Below are 13,998 nucleotides of genomic sequence, written 5' to 3'. Positions count from 1 at the left end.
TAAAGAAACTGTCTATGCTCCACATCTTTCTCTGCTCATCTCACCTGCATATTTCTTGACTTTTAACTCCTTCTTCTTCTTCTTCTTCTTCTTCTTTTTTTTTTTGGTGAGGCAGTTGGGATTAAGTGACTTGCCTAGGGTCACACAGCTAGTAAGGGTTAAGTGTCTGAGGTCAGATTTGAACTCAGGTCCTCCTGACTCCAGGGCTGGTGCTCCATCCACTGTGCCAACTAGCTGCCCCTCATAACTCCTTCTTAAAGTGGGGTACTGCTTCCTGACTGTACTGTCCCAAGCTTCTGGGGGTCCCAGGTGGTATGATTTAAGGAGGGGCAAGTTCTTCACTCACCTGGCCTGTGCTCTGGTCTGTAAATAACCCCAGGCCAACTTGCTAATTAACTGGGCAACAAAATTTTTATTTTCTGTGGTTGTTAGCTCTGAACAGCCTATGTCCCTCTCCACGTGGGCTGATGCCACTCAAGATTTTTTCCTGGTTTCCTACTGGGGTACCCTGTAGTCTCACCCTGGTTAGCCATTCAACCCTCTCACCAGACCATGTGCTTAGTTCTAGAAGACACTGTCACTGTAGCTAATTCAGAGGCTGGGGGTAAATTTCTCTGGTGCCACCTGCCTGGGATTGGATCTGTGTCAGCACACCCTTGGCATTGGGCGTTGCTCCCACCCTGGCATACCAGACCTCTCCTGCTGATCTTCTAAGCTGTCTTTGGCTGGAAAATGATCTCAGCCCATCTTTTTGTGGGTTCTGCCACTCACTCCAGGAGTTGTCGTATGGCTGTGTTTGGAGTTTTTTAGAGTAATTGTATGTCAGCCTGGCTGCTCTCTTTTGATGACTCTTTATCTAAATCATTCTCCCTAAAAATTGGTGTGCCTCAAGGTCCTCTTCTCTCTTGATGACCTCATAAGTTCCTATGTGTGATAGGACAATTATCAGGGTTTCACCCTGATGGAGGAGGCTAAAAAGGGTTAACAGACAAACCTAAGATTTGAGCTCTAACTTAGATTCAAGCTCTAAAAGTGGCTAATAGATAATCTAAAAGGGGTTAACAGATAACCTAAAATTTGATCAATATTACCTAAAAGGGTTAACAGAGAAACTAAGGTTTGTGTTCTTACAGTAACCAAGAGGGTTTGTCCCTGTCAACCAAAACCATCAACAAACACAGTAACGAGGGACCATTAACCGTTAATAGCCATTAATATTCCTAGATGACAGGACACCTAGAGACCAGATCTTAAAGTAAGAGATAGAAAAAACACAGACACCCTCTGTGTCTGACAGCTTTAAGCATGTCTTTAGGAACATGTGCAGAAAGGATCAAATGTGTCCTTAGGTTCACCTTATGACATGTAAACCCCAAAAACACACCATTAGGGAAAAAGGTTACCTGCCTTGGGGGTTGTCTTAGGATCCTAGGAAGTCCAAATTAGGATAAGACCTCCCATGTACCTCCTTAAGGAGAAAATTAAGATAATGAGGCGATAACCTACTTTTTCTCACTATAAATATAACTATTCTTCATCCCCCTATTTGAGACACCAATCTCCTTTGGGTGGTTTTTCCTGTGGTCAGCACAGTATTTTAATAAAACTTGGGAAACTGAGTCACTTAGTCTTGTAATTCTTTGGGATGTATCATCATCAATTTGTTCAATTAAATCCACCCCCACTTCACTAACACCATGGGTTAAATGACCTCTACAGAGCTGACTCTCATAATTAGCCTTGGTCTGTCTCCTAAGCTGTAGTCTTACATCACCTGCTGCTTAGTGTATGTTTTGAAGTAGATGTTGCCTAGGCATCTAAAACTCAACATGTCCAAAATGTAATGCATTATCTTTCCCTCCAAACCCACTTCAGAACATTTTAAGGGTGCCACCATCCTTCTAGTCACTCAGGTTGTTTAACCTTGGAATTATCCTTGTGTCTTCACTTTCCCTCACACATATCCAATATATTGCTAAATCTTGTTGATTCTATTTCCACATATTCATCATTTTCTCTTCTCTCCCATGGCCACCACTTTAGTTCAGACCCACATTACTCTCTGTACCTCTAGGCTCTCACCTTTCCAATTAAAACTCCACCATGCTGCCAAAGTGATATTCATAAAACCCAAGTTTGAGCATATTATTCTTGTGCTCAAGAAGCTCTAGTGGTTCTTTATGGCTTTTGGGTTCAAATAAAAGTTCCTCTTTTTGTCAGTTAAAGCCCTTCATAATCTGGCTGCCTTTGTTTCCAAAATTATTAAACATTATTCCCCTTCGCACACACTCAGCTAAACTGGCTTACTGGCTTACTGGCTTTCCTGCAGATAAAACATTCCATCTTCTATCTCCATAGCAAAAGGCTGTCCCCCATGTTTGGAATGTATTCCCTTTCCATTTCTGCCTTTTAGGATCTCAACATTCTTCAAAACCCCTTTATGAGGCTTTTCCAGATCCTTTCCTCTACCCAACTATGAGGGGCTGCCCCTCCCCATTACCTTTTATATACTTTGTATATATTTTGTATCTATGAAGATATAGACAAGTTGTTTCCCCTGATGTAATGTAAACTTGAGGAAAGGGACTGTTTTATCATTGTATCTTCAGCACCTTTTATGGTGCCTTGAACATAGTAGGTACTTAATAAAATTAGTTGATCTTACATTGGAGGGGCTGGCTTCAGATACCTGCTTTGCCACCTATAGGTGACTCAACCTCTCTGGGCCTTAGTTTCCTCAAGTGTAAAATTAGGTGGTTGGACTAAATGAGTTCTTTTTTCTTTTTTCTTTTTTTTGGCAGGGCTATGGGGGTTAAGTGACTTGCCCAGGGTCACACAGCTAGTGAGTGTCAAGTGTCTGAGGCTGGATTTGAACTAGGGTATTCCTGAATCCAGGGCCAGTGCTTTATCCACTGCGCCACCTAGCTGCCCCCTGGACTAAATGAGTTCTAAGGAGTTCTTCCCAGCTCTAGATCCTACAATCCAGGGACACTGATAGGGACCTCACTACATATTGAATCAACTCCTTTATTGGTTAACACTTTTGATGGTTAGGAACTTACATATACATCTGTCTTTCTGTAACTTCCACCTATTAGTTCTAGTTTTGTCCCCTTGGGCCAAGCAGAATAATTATAATCTCTTTCACGTGACGGACTTTCACAGAATTGAACACAGCTACCACGTTCCCTCTAAATATTCTCTTCACCAGACCAAACATTCCCAGTTCATCCAACCAACTCTTTCTTTAAAAAATTAATTAATTATTTTTTTTGCAGGGCAATGAGGGGGGTTAAGTGACTTGCCCAGGGTCACACAGCTAGTAAGTGTCAAGTGTCTGAGGCTGGATTTGAACTCAGGTACTCCTGAATCCAGGGCTGGTGCTTTATCCACTGCGCCACCTAGCCACCCCCGTGTTTTTTTTTTATCCTGGAACTTTGTTGAAGTTATTAGTTGTTAGAAGTAGTTTTTTAGTTAAACTCTCTAGGGTATTCTAAGAAAACCATCATATTATCTGCAAAAGAGATAATTTTATTTCCTTTTCCCATATGTTTATTTCCTTAGTTTTAGGATTTCTAGCAGTGTATTAAATAGTAATAGTGATAATGGACATCCTTGATTTACCCTTTTTCTTACTTGAGAGTCCTCTGTTTTATTCCCATTACATATGTCCTGGCTCTTGGTTTTAGACAGATACTACTTATCTATCATATGAAGGGAAGCTCTATTTATTATTATGCTTTCTAGTTGTTGTTTTTTTTAAACGGGTAGGTGCTGCATCTTGTCAAGCCATTTATTGACATAACAATATGATCATTGTTTTTGTTATTATAGGTTCAATTATGTTTATAATTTTCCTACTATTGAGCCTGCATTGTACTCCTGGTATAAATCCAATGTGGTTATAGTGTATGATATTTTGTATACTGTGTTGCCTCCAGTGTTCTTGCTAATATTTTATTTAAAAATGAGTTATCGGTCTTTTGACTGGTTTAGGATACCATTTTTGTATCATAGAAGGAATTTGAAAGGACCCCCCCTTTTTTTTTTGCTGCTTTTTTTCCCTCCAAATAATTTATTATTGGAACTAATTATTCTTTAAGTGTCCAGTAGAATTTATTTGTAAATCCATTTGGTTCTGGGCTTTTTTGAGGAGGAAAATTATTTATGGCTTGTTCATTTTCTTTTTCTGAACTTAGAAGAAATCTTCTATTTCTTGTTTTATAAGTCTGGAAATTTTATATTTTTATAAATAGTCACCCATTTTATTTAAGTTCTTGGTTTTATTGGGATATAATTTGGCAAAATACTTTCTAATAATTTATTTATTTCTTTATTTTATTTATATCAGCTGTGAATTCACCTTTTTATTTTTGATGATTTGGTATTTTGAAATTTTTGGTAATTTGGTTTTCTTCTTAAAAAACAAGTAAGCTAATGGTTTATCTATTTTTTAAAAACTAGTTCCAGGGGGCAGCTAGGTGGTACAGTGGATAAAGCTCTGGCCCTGGATTCAGGAGTACCTGAGTTCAAATCCGGCCTCAGACACTTGACACTTATTAGCTGTGTGACCCTGGGCAAGTCACTTAATCCCCATTGCCCTGAAAAAAACCAAACTCGTTCCTAGTTTTATTTATTAATTTAAATTTTTTGGCTTTCAATTTTATATTTTCTTCTTTGGTCTTAAGGTTTTTTATTTTGGTGTTTAATTGTGTTTTTTTGCATCCTTTTGGTTTTCTAGTTTTTAAAAATTATATGCCCAATTCATTGATCTATTCTTTTTTCTTTTATTGATAAAGGTGTTTAGAGATCTACACTTGCTCTTAAGGACTGCTTTGGCTGAATCTCCAAACTTTTGGTATGTTGTCTCATTCCTTGTCATTATCTTTAACAAAAATGATCTGTTATTATATGTAGCTATGATTTGTTCTTTGACATTGCTTAGGATTAAGTCATGTAGTCTCCAATGAATTTTCATTAGTTTATTATTAGTTCTTTATCAGATTTGATTTTTATATCAGATGTGTTTAAACTTTCTGCACTTGTTTATGAGGTTTTTATTTCCTAAACATGGCTAATTTTTGTAAAGTTGCCATGTACAGCTGAGAAATATGGATACTCATTTATAAAAATAGTTTTTAACATTAATTTTTTTTCAATTAACCAAAGTTTGGCTTCTCTCCCTTTCCCTTTTCCTCACCTCCACTAAAATAGCAGAAAAGCAAGGTCTCCTGTTACAAATAGGTATAGTCAAGCAAAACAGATACATACATTGGCTGTGTTTTTCCCTTTCCCCCAACATGTGTGCCTAAGTCTTTCTCTTTGTATATGTACACATGTACACACACATATGTATGTTTATAGACATACATGTTACTTAATCTGCTCTCTTTTACATCATCTCTTTATCAGGGGATGAGGCATGTGTCATCCTGAGTCCTTTGGAATTGTGGGTGGTGTTTGTGTTGATCAGTATTACTAAGCCTTTCAAAGTTGATTGTATCTTTGCAGTATTGTTCTTGTATAAACTATTTTTTTCAGTCTGCTTACTTCACTCTATCAGTTTATCCAAGGCTTCCCAGGTTTTTCTAAAACCATCCCCTTTATTATTTCTTATAACACAATAGTATTCCATCACATTAATGTACATTAAGTACATGACTTATCCAGCCTTTCTTCAGTTGGTAGACATTCTCCTCAGTTTCAATTCTTTGCCGTATAAAAGAGCTACTATGAATATTTTTCTACATGAGTCCTTGTCTTTTTTCTTTAATATCTTTAGGATATAGACTTAGTAGTAGCATCACTGGGGAAAAGGACATACATAGTTTAATAACTTTAGTTTGCAATTAGGTTGCAGTTCCACCAACAGAGCAGTAACATACTTGTTTTCTCACAGCCCCTCCAGCATTTGTCATTTTCCTTTTTTTTTTTTGGTCAACTTTGTAAACCTGATGGGTATAAAATAGAACCTTATGGTTATTTTAACTTTCATTTCTCTAATTGTTATTTATTTAGAACATTTTTTTTTTTTTGGTGAGGCAATTGGGGTTAAGTGACTTGCCCAGGGTCACACAGCTAGCAAGTGTTAAGTGTCTGAGGTCGGATTTGAACTCAGGTCCTCCTGACTCCAGGACTGGTACTCTATCCACTGTGCCACCTAGCTGCCCCATGACTCTTAATCTTATAAATTTGACCCTTTATATCTTAGAAATGCAACCTTTATCAGCGAGAATTGCCACAGTCTTTTTAAAAAAAAATTAATAAAGTATTTTATTTTTTTTCCGTTACATGTAAAGATAGTTCTCAACCTTTGTTTATACAAGCTTTACAATTTCAGATTTTTCTCCCTCCCTCCCCTCCCTCCCCCTTCCCCTAGACAGCAGGTAATCTGATATAGGTTTTATATATATATATATATATATATATATATATGTATATATATGTATATATGTATATATATATATACACACACACATAATAACATTAATCCTATTTCTGCATTAGTCATGTTATAAGAGAAAAAAATCAGAGCAATGATGGAAAACCTCAAAATAGAAAAAAAACAACAGCATCAAAAACAAAAGAAATAGTATGGTTCATTTAGCATTTATACTCTGCAGTTCTTTTTTTTTTTTTTCTCCTGGATTTGGAGATCCTCTTCCATCACGAGTTCCCTGGAACTCTTCTGTGCCATTGCATTGGTGAGAAGAATATAGTCCATCACAGTAGATCAACATTCAATGTTGATGTTACTGTGTACAATGTTCTTCTAGTTCTGCTCATCTCACTCATCATCAGCCCACGCAAGACCCTCCAGGTTTCTCTGAACTCCTCCTGCTCATACAAAGTCTTTTTCCTAGTTATCTGCTTCTCTAATAATTTTACCTTTTTGTGTGGGAATTCACAGGCTTATTAATTATTTATTTCCTTCCATCCTATTCTCTTATACTCTTCCTTCTCTTTGTTTCCTGGCCCCTCTTTTTAATGAAGAGTAAGGCTGTAAACATGGAGTATGTTTGATACTATCTGCTCTGTTTCTTGGCTCCTCCTTTCTTTCATTCAGAAACCAATCACAAGCTCTTATCCTTTTTTTTTCTTTAAACCTCTTTTTGCCATTGACCCTCTGTTTTCTAGAGTTTGTTTTGCTTATGGTTAATCTTTCTATTAATCTATTCTTCTACCTTCTGCCCCTCCCTCCTGTGAATCTGTTGAGTGAAATATATTTTTATATCTTGCTCTGTGTGTGTGTGTGTGTGTGTGTGTGTGTGTGTTTGTATTCTTTCCTTTGACTAGTTCATTTGAGAGTGAGAGTCAAATGAGGTTTCTTCTTGTACCCATCACTTCTTGTTTGTAGTCTTTTACTTGTACACTGTGATTATGTGAGATAATTTTCCCCTTCCTTCATCAACCTTTATCTTCCCTAAGATATGCCATTTCTTCTCCTTTTCCATTTTTCTTTTAAGATCATCAAAACACAACAAAGTCTTCCCAGGTCCTCTCCCTTATTAGAGTGTCTCAACAACTCTTGATGATGATAGGATTCTGACGGCTTACCTGTAGCATTTCCCTATGTAGAATGTCTGCAGTTAATTCTTGTCTAGTCCCATATCATTGCTCAGTCATATTTGCCTTTTTATGTTTCTCTGTTTTCCTGTGTTTGTATTTCATAATTTCTACTTAGCTCAGGCCTTTTCATCAGGAATTCTTGGAAGTTGTTTTTTTTTTTCATTAAAGGTTCATCCTTCCTCTATCTTCCCCCCCTATGAATTTGTTTCACGGGGTAAATTATTCTTGGTTCTAAACCTTTTGCCTTCTAGAATATTATATTCTAAATATGGCACTTTACCTTGAAAAAGACCTGGAGTTTGCTTGTGGAAGGTTGCAGCTTGTGAGTCATTGTGAAATAGTGTTTCTGTGTTCTTGTTGTTTCTCTCAGATAAAATTGTGTATAGGCAAACATAAACTATCCATTAGGCTCAGATGATTCCCTAATATATCAATCTTTTGGAACAGATTTGAATTTTCAAACAAAATAGCAGAACTGACTTTAATTCTTTCTTTTTAGTTGCTTGAAATATTTTTTTCCTTTGATGTGGAAGCTTTGGATTTGGGTTATATTTTTACTGGTAAAATCTCATTCGGGCTATATTTCAGAATGTAACTGGTAGATTTTTCTCTTTTCCTTTTGCCCTCTGGGTCTAAGAGATCTAGGTAGTTTTCTTTTGTAATTTCTTGAAATGTGATGTCTACATTCTTTTTGGTCATGTCTTTTAATGATTTTTTTTTTTAAGTGAGGCAATTGGGGTTAAGTGACTTGCCCAGGGTCACACAGCTGGTAAGTGTCAAGTATCTGAGGTCGGATTTGAACTCAGGTCCTCCTGAATCCAGGGCCGGTGCTTTATCCACTGTGCCACCTAGCTGCCCCCCTTATTGATTCTTTTTTTTTTTTTTTTTTTGCAGGGCAATGGGGTTTAAGTGACTTGCCCAGGGTCACACAGGTAGTAAATGTGAAGTGTCTGAGGCCGGATTTGAACTCAGGCCCTCCTGAATCCAGGGCTAGTGCTTTATCCACTGTGCTACCTGGCCGCTCCCCCCCCCTTATTGATTCTTAAAATATCTTTTCTTGATCTGTTTTCTAAGTGAATTGTTTTGGTTATGGTTCTGGTGAAATTCTTTTTTTTTTTTTTGTTCACTCCCTTTTCTAGCTTTACTTTCTTGTTTTGGACTTTATTTTAGGTAGGCCTAAGCCACGCACATTTCTGAAGGATGTTCCTTGGACCTTGTTTGGTTTTATTTTGTGTCTTCTTGGCTCTTCCTACTGCTTTCTCATGGTAGTAAGTGTTGTCTTATTCAAGGATCTTAAGGACAGTACATTCTGGTTAGTTGCAAGTCTTTAGTGAGTCCAGGACATCTGATTGAAGGTGAAGTCTGAGCACTGCAATTTCCTAATCTGGGTTTTGGCCTGAGTAACACAATTGTGGGGTTTTTCTTGATTGGAACTTCACTGTACTGCCACTGGACTCAGGCACTGTCAACTAGTCGGAAAGCTCGGCAGGTTCAGACGTACAGGCTCCCCTTTGTTCTGGGCTCTCTGCTTTGGTAATTTTGCTGCATGCTTAGACTGGACTTGGGACTGGATCTGACCCCTCCTCTACTTCTAGGGTTAGAGTCATATAGCTGCTGCTAACTTCTGTACTTGCTTTTTGTTCAGTATACAGTCTCAGACTTACGACCACTCCTTGCTTTGGACTGCCACTCATGGGCTCAGGTCCTCTCCTACTGTTGCATTGGATCTGTGATCTAGAGTTTGAGCGACATACCTGCCACTTGACATCTGTTTTTTACTCCTTACACAAGGTCAGGACATTATGTGCTGGTTTTACCTCTTGTCTGAGTGCTCGGTTGCTGGTCCTTTTCCATTTTCTGTATCGGAATGCTTCAAGCCCATGGTATGTTCTTGGCTAGAACCCACTCCCAGAGGTCTTCTCTATTTGCCTATGCTGACTTGAGCTAGAAAAATAAATGTGATTTTTTTCCTAGGATTTTCTTATCAGGACTTGTGTTTATTTTCTAAATCTTTGTGCTGTAGTTGTGGGGGAGAACTGGGTTATACTGTTTTCTTCTACTCTTCAATCTTGGTTTCATCTTGTATGTTGACTTTCTAAGGGTATATTAATATGTCTTTCAAATTATATATACATCATTTGTTGAAGATATAATTAAAATTACTTATTAGGAATGTGGAGAATACTTCAAGATTGTTAAAAGGGAAAGCTGATCTTGTTAATTTTCTAAAATCTTGATGACAAAATTATTAATTTATAAATTGAGATTGACTTTAAAAAGCAAAAGACTGCTGGCTTAGTGGGCTACTCTTTTATGCAGCATTTTTGGTTTTCCTATCTGGAGATTTTTCTTTTAAGGTTCAGGATCACCAGATACTGGAAAATATCTGATCTACATTTCTGCTGAGTTCATTTCTTTCTTTGACTGAATTGCTTACCTTTACCAAATAATTAGTAGTCATGACTAAAATAATAGGTATAACATTCTCTAGAGTCCCTGCCATGGAGGCTGGGGTAACTTTCCCCAAAAAGTCGGGGAAGAAGTTCTCAAGACTTAACTGGTCCAAGAGACTGGCTTGAACTATGGCTTCCTGGTAACTTGGGACACAAAAAGATCATCCATAAGGCTTAGGTGCCAACATCCTGGGAATCAACTTACCTTTGTGACCCAGTACAGCCTCTGAGAAGACTCTTTTCTATATTGAGGCTGGGGTGTGGGGGGTGGGGAGCGGCGGGGGTGTGTGTGTGGGTGTTGCATCTACCTGAACCAGTCCTTTATACTTGTATGTTCTTCCTGTGACATTATTTAGTAAACTTGTTTCTTGTTAAGTGTTAGGCTGTTAGTGTCTCCCTTTGTTCTAATTCTAAATCTTGAATCACTGGACTGCTTTAAGTCAGACCTGACCCAGAACAAATAATATCACAAAATTATAGGAATTTAGAAGTTGAAAGAGAACATCTAGTCTAATCCATCTCATCAGTCCAAAGAAAATTTTAAATCAGGGAGAAAATATTAACTTGGCAAATATTTGAATAATACTATTTGCAAAGCACTCTATTCTAATAACCACAGGGAATAAAGTGAAAATATATCAGCCCATGCCCATAAAGAGAGTGTAATTTAGTTAAAGAGAAAACGCACACATAGAAGAGCCCAACTCTAAAAGAGTTACACGATAGTAGATACCACAATACCTCAGATGTCACAAGACAGTATGTGATTATGTGCCAAATGATTACAGACAATATACTATGAGTTTAGAGTAGGTCATCATTATGGGTTGGATTAATCAGGGCATTATGATTCCATGAATTCAAGGTAGAATTCAAGCTATTCTTTTTTTAAAAATTAAATTGACTTTTTAGAATATCCCTCTTAGTCCTGCATGCATTGGTTAGCACAAAGTTGAACTTTATCACAATTTCCTTTGTAAAAGTTAAGGTTTGTGCTCTTGGGATAATTATTTCACTGGATAGCCTCATGACTTCCAAATTGTAGTAACACTGTTGAGTCAGCAATCTATACAAAGTTCAATAAAAAATTTTATTGACTATCCTCTGTTTAATGTAAACAAGGTAGGAGGAAAATAGAGTTTATAGTAACACTATTTTATAGGCCCCAAATGATTATCAATTGTGTGTTAAAGCACTAGATTATTACCATGGCATAGATATCTGGATTTATCATACAACCCAAAATATAAACACCATGTAATTTGTGAGTTAGTATCTCACAGTTTCTTTTATCAATGCTTATAAACTTCATAATTAAATATTAATTTTATATTTATACAATTATTTATGGAAATAGTTTACCAATTTAAGAAGTAATTCCATAATTTGTGCCCTGTAAAATTAGGTATAGCTATTTTTACTCTAGTAACAGTGTAAGCAAGCTAAGGATTTTGGTCCTTATATATACATAAAGTAATGTACAACCAAACTGAAAGCTATGTATTAATACACAGCTCCCATATTGCACAGACAGATATATTACAAGAATCATACATAGTCTCAGTGTGAGCATTGCATTGGCAATAGGCTAAGACGGACACTCCTTATGAAAACCTCAGTAGGGGGTGAACACAGTAACTATACTGGTTGGGAAATTTTAAAAAATGTGCACCCCAATGTACACAAATATGCAGTAAAGCTAAAATTCAATATGGGATCAGCTTAAGGCAATCATCTTGGTGGTGGTTTTTTTTTTGGTGAGGCAATTGGGGTTAAGTGACTTGCCCAGGGTCACACAGCTAGTAAGTGTCAAGTGTCTGAGACTAGATTTGAACTCAGGTCCTCCTGAATCCAGGGCTGGTGCTTTATCCACTGTGCCACCTAGCTGCCCCTTGGTGGTGTTTTTTTAGTCCAAAACTAGCTATTAAAAATCTTTTATTTGGGTGTTCACTGATAGGAAATAAAAAGCCCTATACATAGAACAACAATAAAAACTAGCTACTTAGTGCGACTTTCCACTGACAAATCCAGATCCAACATTGAGTAACTTTTCATATCTTCCTAAACATGAAAAATGCATGTGAAAATTAGAAAAAATAAAAAATAAAAGCAAATTATATCTGAATTGTTAACTTATTTTGAAGAGTCACTGTATTAATATAACTGATTTCACAAGCATCACTCTCAAGCTACTCTTAAAGGATGATCAAGAGGTGTGGATAGTTGGTTGCAATGGTTGGGGCAGGGATTAGCTGAGAAAAACATCAGCCAAGGCACAAAGGCTGGAATGAGGATAACTTCTTGTGGGCATCGTTAGAAGATTGGTACCTCGCTAGAATGCAGGATCATGAATGGTACTCCTGGGAAACTGGGTTGGAAATGTAGGTTGCAACCAGATTGTCTTATGCTTTTGAATTCCAGGATAAGAAATTTGACTTTATCTTATAAGCAATTGGAAGCAATTGATGATTCTTTTGACTTCAGAAGACTTTCTTTTTTTTTTGGCGGGGCAATCGGGGTTAAGTGACTTGCCCAGGGTCACACAGCTAGTAAGTGTCAAGTGTCTGAGGCCGGATTTGAACTCAGGTACTCCTGAATCCAGGGCCGGTGCTTTATCCACTGCACCACCTAGCTGCCCCCAGAAGACTTTCATGATGGAAGTTACAAAGGAATTTATATAAACAAAATATTGAGCTTCAAGTTATTTCCCTAAAATGTTAATGAATTTATTTACTTTTGCAGGAGAAGGAAAAAAAAAAGAAAGCCTATTGACTATTAAATGACTATAAGTGTGTGGATCAAATTTGTGACCTTTCTAAAATCTCCTAATATCCTTAGATCTCCTTATTTAGTGGGGTCATCCAAAAATCTTTGGGATTGAAGCAATTTCTGTTGCCTTGTCACCAAATCATCAATTTTGTATCAAGTAACTCCTGGCAACCTAGCTTCAAACTCTGATTTGAAGATAAATGCTACAAGGAGTTCTCCAAGAACCTTGATTACCCCTACAGTGAAGAGTCCAAGGTAGCTGAGGTAGGAATACCACTGTTACAGGATGACTTTGAGAGCTCATATCTGTGAAGAGCTATTTGGAACTCTTTGTTTTTATAACCATAGAAATTTGAATGAAGGAAAGGAGGATTAAGTAGAAGAAGATGTTTTGTATACTTTGGTTTTTCAAATAGTATTAATGGATCATAAGATATACTCTATTTAAAATGAAAAAAAAAGTTTTATTAATGATTTTTTTTTGTTACTTCCTAATGAACACTACTCTCTCTATTCCTCCCTCATGGCAAAACCAGGTAGGAAAAATAATTCATAGAGACCACATTTGATAGTGTAAGTATTATACTATATTCTTTTCTCTGTCAAGAATAGGAAAGTGTACCATTATCCATCCTAAAGGGGCATAGATTGAGTCTTTTTTATATTTAGAATTTTATTTTCCCAAATTACATGTAAAATAAAAGTTTTGACCTCAATTTTTTAAAACTTTGTGATCCAAATTCTCTCCCCGTTCAAGAACTCAAGCAATTCAATATAAGCTATACATGAGCAGTTGTGCAAAGTATTTCCATATTAGCTAGGTTGTGAAAGAAAACAGACAAAAACAAAACTTTAGATAAAGGAACTAACAAAAAAATTTTGCTTCAATCTGTATTCAGATATTATCAGTTCTCTCTCTGTAGATGTATTGCATTTTTCATAAGAGCTTCAGAGTTTTCTTGGATTATTGCATTACTAAAAATAACTAAGTCATTCACAGCAGATCATCTCACAATATTGCTGTTATTTTGTATACAGTATATTTCACTTTGCATCGGTTCATGCAGGTCCTTCCAGGTCTTTCTGATAGCATCCTGCTCATCATTTTTTTTTTTAATAGTAAACTACATTTTATTTCCTTACAATAAACACATGAGGTTGATTATTGCAACAAAAGTAATAGATAACATTTATTTAGTACCTTATA

General features: G+C 36.7%; 1 protein-coding gene across 2 annotated transcripts in view; it reads left to right on the top strand.

The window, feature by feature from the left end:
• Window positions 1–13,998, top strand: part of AGPAT3 (1-acylglycerol-3-phosphate O-acyltransferase 3) — a 170,798-nt gene that overhangs the window by 15,926 nt on the left and 140,874 nt on the right. The window contains exon 1 of one of the 2 annotated variants that reach the window (XM_043995346.1): window positions 4,800–4,858. The exons of the other annotated variant lie outside the window; for it this stretch is intronic. The gene's annotated coding sequence lies outside the window, so the exon portion shown is untranslated. Of the gene's footprint in view, window positions 1–4,799; window positions 4,859–13,998 lie in introns of those variants that run through there. 2 annotated transcript variants of the gene reach the window in all.

The sequence above is a fragment of the Dromiciops gliroides genome, chromosome 3, assembly GCF_019393635.1.
Source record: "Dromiciops gliroides isolate mDroGli1 chromosome 3, mDroGli1.pri, whole genome shotgun sequence".
NCBI lineage: Eukaryota > Metazoa > Chordata > Mammalia > Microbiotheria > Microbiotheriidae > Dromiciops > Dromiciops gliroides.
The sequence above is the reverse complement of the archived record's forward strand: the minus strand, read 5'-3'. Positions and strand labels throughout refer to the sequence as shown.